At 53.8% G+C, this 5,162-nt stretch overlaps 1 pseudogene; it reads right to left on the bottom strand.

The window, feature by feature from the left end:
• Positions 1–1,611: 1,611 nt before the first annotated feature.
• LOC107502679 lies at positions 1,612–2,073 on the bottom strand (annotated as a pseudogene).
• Positions 2,074–5,162: the final 3,089 nt, after the last annotated feature.

The raw sequence follows: 5,162 nt of genomic DNA, 5'->3' as shown, positions 1-5,162 counted from the left end.
TGTCCTACTGTACCCCCACTTGCCCCTGATGAAGCTGTTGAGGCCTGCAGGGTGCTTCAGGGCACCACCCATTCTCCAGAAGGCTGATTTCACCTGCTGTGAGGGACCCGTGGCCACCCCCTTCCCCTCCTGTTTGGGGCCTCATGGTCCTCAGAGCCCTGAGCTTTCTTGCCTCACCTGTGAAATCATATGAAAGGAAAACTTCTGTTTCGTCTCTGCACACTATCAATACTTCTGACACCAGATGTGTGGGTTTTCCACAACTACCAACTCTCCAACACCAGTTGGGTATCTTACAATTCAGTTCAGACACGATCTAGCTGGAGTTGATATCAGATGCCACCGGTCAAGGGCTCACAAGACCCTCCTCCCACCTTAGACACCAGTTGCAAGTAGTGGGTCCCCAGATTACCCACACTTCCTCTTGAGTTGGCTACTAATTGGGGATTCCCAGACACCCCCTTCTCAGTTTTGATAATTTGCTGTAACAGCTCACAGAACTCAGGGAAGCACGTTTACCAGTTTGTTATATAATAGAAGGTATGGTAAAGGATGCAGGCGAACAACCAGATGAAGAGAGGAGCAGGGTGAGGTCCAGAAGGGTCCCGAGCACAGGAGCTGCTGCCTCCGTGGAGCTGGAGTGTGTCGCCATCTTGGCACGTGGATGCATTTGCTGGCCTGGAAGCTCTCCCAGCCCTATACTGGAGGGGTTTTTATGATAGCTTCATCGTACAGACATGATCAGTGATTAATTCCATCTCCGCCCCATTCCCCCTCCGCAGGGTGAGGCTGCCAATTCCAAGCTTCTCGTCATAGCTGGGTCTTTCTGGTGACCAGCCTGCATCCAGGAGCCCCCTAGGAGGCACTGCATTGGAACAAAAGACACTCCTGTCGCCCTGAAAATTCCAAAGGATTCCGGAGCTCTGCTTAGGAACTGAGGCCAAAGACCAACTATTAGAACAAAAGATGCTCCTGGCCACTTTATTGCTTAAAAATTACAATGGTTTTAAGAGCTCTGGTCAGGAGCTGAGGACAAAGACCAAAGAATGTATTTCTTCCTTAGGGCACAATATCACACCGTAACAAGGAGTTCAAGGCTATGCAAATCCTCTCGGAGAAGGGGACCAGGCTGCAGTGTGAAGGTTCACAGACCTTTAAAAAACAAAGCAGATTTTAAATATGTGCTAATACGGTAACCACTAGCCAACTGTGGCTATTTAAATTTTAATTAATTGAAATAAAATTTAAAACAGTCCTCCTATTACACTAGCCACGTTTCAAATGCTCTATAGCGCCATGCGGCTAAGGGCCGTGATATTGGGCAGTGCAGATACAGGAAATTTCGCTTGGACAATGCTGTCATAAGTGCTTGCGTTAAACAAAACAAGACTTGAATTACCACCCCTCAAAAATGTTCGATGTCGTATAATCATGTTCTTAATCAAAGGATGTAAGCAAGCTCAAATGTTAACATGCATAGGAATCACCTAAGGATTTTAAAATGTGAGTTCTAATTCATTAGGTCTTGGGGTGACGCCCTGGATTCTGCATTTTTCTCTTTTTTTTACAGTGAAAATTTTTTATATTTAGGATTAGCCAGCTGGACTCAGTTTAGATGTTCCCAATTTTGTTGGCAACATCCAAAGCATCATAGTCGGGAGCCAGCCGAACTTAGGCCTTCTTCCCTCCATCAGGCCTGATCGGGGTGTTGACTTTGGCCGCGTCAACGTCATAGACCGGCTTCACGGCCTCTCTGATCTGGTGCTTATTGGCCTTGACATCCACGGTGAACACAAGTGTATTATTGTCTCCTCTCTCCTTCGTGGCTGACTCTGTAGTCAGGGGGAACTTGATGATAGCAGAGTGGTCAGGCTCGTTTCTCTGGGGGCCGCTCTTCTGAGGATATTTGGGCTGCTTCAGAACCGCCGTGTCTTGGGCCGTCGGAAGGTGGGTGACGTGCGTATCTTCTTTTTTGTGGCTGTGGACGCCTTTCGACACTGCTCGCTTTGCCTTCAAAGCCTTTGCTTTGGCTCTAGGAGGGGCAGGGGCTTCCTTCTTCGCTTTCAGTGCCATCTTAGTGGATTCTGCATTTCTGATAAACTCACGGGTTGCGTTAGTGCCGCAGCTCGGCGCACCGCCCTTTCAGCAACAAGCGGTTAGAGGATTAATGAAAGACTCTTTAGAGTGCATTTTAGGCGGTGAGCCGCGGGAGCGGGAGGCAAGTTCAGAATTGCGTGATGGGTGATGAGCATCATTTCTTGTTCCTGACCAGATATCTTGGCCACATGATGTCCTGAGTCTAAAGTTCAGGCCTGTGGTAAATGTGGGGGCCAGCCCAGTGTCCCCTCTGCCAGCCCTCTCCCATGTCAGGGCCCCATGAGGCCAGAAGGCTCTAACTCCTTGGGGACCAAGGGGACCTGCCATGCCAGCTGCCCGGGACAGCTCTGCTCGGATGGGTGAACTGCATGTCTCATATGAGCCTCCCCTTTTCTTGTCTTTTTTCAAAAGTGGAAATAGAGAAGGACAAGGTACCCATATTCCCACCCCCCCCCCCAAAATACAGTTGTTGCAATTTTTCACGTACCGCTTCCAGCGTTTCCCTGTGTGTCGTTCCGGCCTGTTAATTCCGTGGCCTCCAGCGAATCCTTCTGCCTGGTGTTCATGCCTTGCGTAATTCCTGGCCCCGGTATTCAGGCTGGTGTGTAACTTGCTGTAGCCACAGCGTGTGGCAGAGGCGATGCGGTGCCTGTTCCGAGCTAGAGCCTTGAGGAGGCCCGCGGTCTCCTCTTTTTAACCGTTGGAAGCTCTTGGCTCTAGGCTCCTCTGCTGGAGCGATCTTGTCGGGTGACTCCATAGAAAGACACATGGAGTAGGATCGGGAGGCTCCGACTGTATGGAGAGAGAGAAGCCTGGCCTCAGCTCCCAGCCAAGCACAGCTGCACGGGTGGCCACCGGCAAGATCAGCCTCAGAACGGCCCCGAGGTCCCAGCCAAGATGGAAGAGTCGGGAGAAAATAAAATGGTAGTAGTTTTAAGCCAGGAAGTTTGGGGTGGTTCTCTAGGTAACAATAGATAACCCACAATGTGAGTGACTCAGGACACATGGATAAATTAACGTGTAGGGTGTAGGAGAAAGCGGGTAGTGTTTATTTATTTACTGATGTATATCTCATCTCAGTTCCAAAAGCAAATGAAGTGGTTTACCAAAAACACATATAAGGAAAGGTTTTCTTAAACGTGAACAGGATGACGGGGAAGGGAAAGGCTAAGGGTGGGAGGGGAGGAGTGGGGCCTGCCCCACGAAGGTCTGTGGTGACTCGCCAGCTCTCAGGTTTGCTTAGGGAGGGGGAGTGGCCTGGAAATGTGGCCTTGACAGCCCTGGTGACCAAAGCCTGAGGGGGAAGGCAATGGTAGATCAGGCTGCCTCAGAAAAGGGATTCACAGGGATGAGGGGTGGTCTGCGGAGGGAGGAGGAGCCGGCAGGTGGGAGGGGAAGTGAGACGGGGGCTGAGCTGCAGGGCAGAATGGCAGGTCAGGGCCATCCAGAGAGGGAGCAGCATCCCTGCAGGCAGCCACCTCCCTCTTCCTGGACTACCACGCACCAAGCCAGGCGCTCCGTGACGGGAACTCAGCTCAGAGTTCTCTTGGGGCCCCCCTCAGCTCCGTCATGCCTCCCCTTGTCCTTCGGCTTGAGCTTGGTCTGGGTGAGGGGTCTCTGCTCAGAAGGAGGCCTGGCCAGTTAAGTTCAACTCCAGGGTCCAAGAGAGCTCCCTCCCTGCCATCCCCCCCGCCCCCCACCAATCTCCTCCAGCGGAGGGCGGCTCTGCCTGGGGCCTGTGCCTGGGAGAATATTGTCAGAGACACGTGTGGTCAGGTGCAAGGTGTAATCGCCAGTCTTTGAGTTTTGTTGGAGGGGGCGGGAGGATGGTGGAAGGCTCTGTGGAGGAGGCCTTTGAGTGGCCAGATGGTGTGGACACCCAGCCGTAAAGGGAAGGGCGATCCAGGTGGAGGGAACGGCAAGAGCAAAGGCCAGAGGCGGGCAGTGCAGGCTCCCGCTATGTTCAGAGCACGCGGTTCCTCGTGCTCGCCAGCAGCCTCTCCAGGCTCGCAGGCAGGTTGGCTCTGGCCGCCTGCAGGCCGAGCTAGGGTGCGGGGCTCGGGGAGGCCACTGCCCTTCTGCTCCCCCTCTTCCTCCTGGTCCTGGGGAAGAGGCCTTTGTTCCAGGGCTAGGGGCAGCAGGCCGGGACACGGGGTGGGCCGGGCTCCAGCTCTGTGGGTTCGGGCCTGGGTGTAGGCTGTGGGTTGGGGGTTCTCCGGTTAATGCCTCACCTTTAATCTCTTGCAGCTGTTCTTCCTCCCAGGGGAGACAGTTGTGTCGGAGGGAAGGGAAATAGTTATTTTGAGTCGGCCACTGGCTTCTGACCAGGAGGAGATGGAGATGGCCGTGTCGGGGCCTGGCAGTGGGGCGGGCGAGCGGGACCGGCGCTGGGCCTGACTGGGAGGGCAGCCACGTGACTAATTACAGCGGGCGTGGGGAGCAGGACACCGTCCTGCATCCTCGAGGTGGGGGATGCAGAAGGAGAGAGATGGGCCAGGGAGGAAACGGGCTCGGGAGGGGTCTGCAAAAAATGGAGTACGTGTCCTGAGTGTAGTGTGAGTTGGCTGGAGGGGGTGGGGAAGGTGGGCACAGCTTCCCCAGATCCGCCACTGGCAGCAGTGTGGAGAAAAAGCAGGTCCTTGAGACCACGACTGGGGCTTTGGAAGGAGGGGGGTGTCTTTCGTTGAATGAGCTGCCTGTAAGGGACTGGGCTGGCCAGGCAGCCTGTGGTCACAGTCCCCCCTTTTCCAGGCAAGTCCTCCCACACCTCCCTCCCAACGGAAAGCAAATTTAGTGGATGCCTTTGGTGGCATCTGCCCTTTCTGCCAGTAGGGTCACTTTAGGGCAATGAGATGAATGGAAGTGACCACTCTGGGCCTGGAGAAGTCATGTGGTCAGTAGCTAAGCCCTTTCCTTTAGGACATTCCAATGTGGGCTTGAATCCTGGCTTTGCTACTTACCGGCCTGTGACCTCAGGATGCCAAGTTACCCTTACCAAGCCTTCCCATTTTACAGAAATGGAAGGATAATAGTGGCACCTCATAAGGCTGCGGTGGGGATTCACT

The sequence above is a fragment of the Rousettus aegyptiacus genome, unplaced genomic scaffold (genome assembly GCF_014176215.1).
Source record: "Rousettus aegyptiacus isolate mRouAeg1 unplaced genomic scaffold, mRouAeg1.p scaffold_m13_p_14, whole genome shotgun sequence".
Taxonomy (NCBI): domain Eukaryota; kingdom Metazoa; phylum Chordata; class Mammalia; order Chiroptera; family Pteropodidae; genus Rousettus; species Rousettus aegyptiacus.
This window is presented reverse-complemented; position numbering and strand designations above follow the sequence as displayed.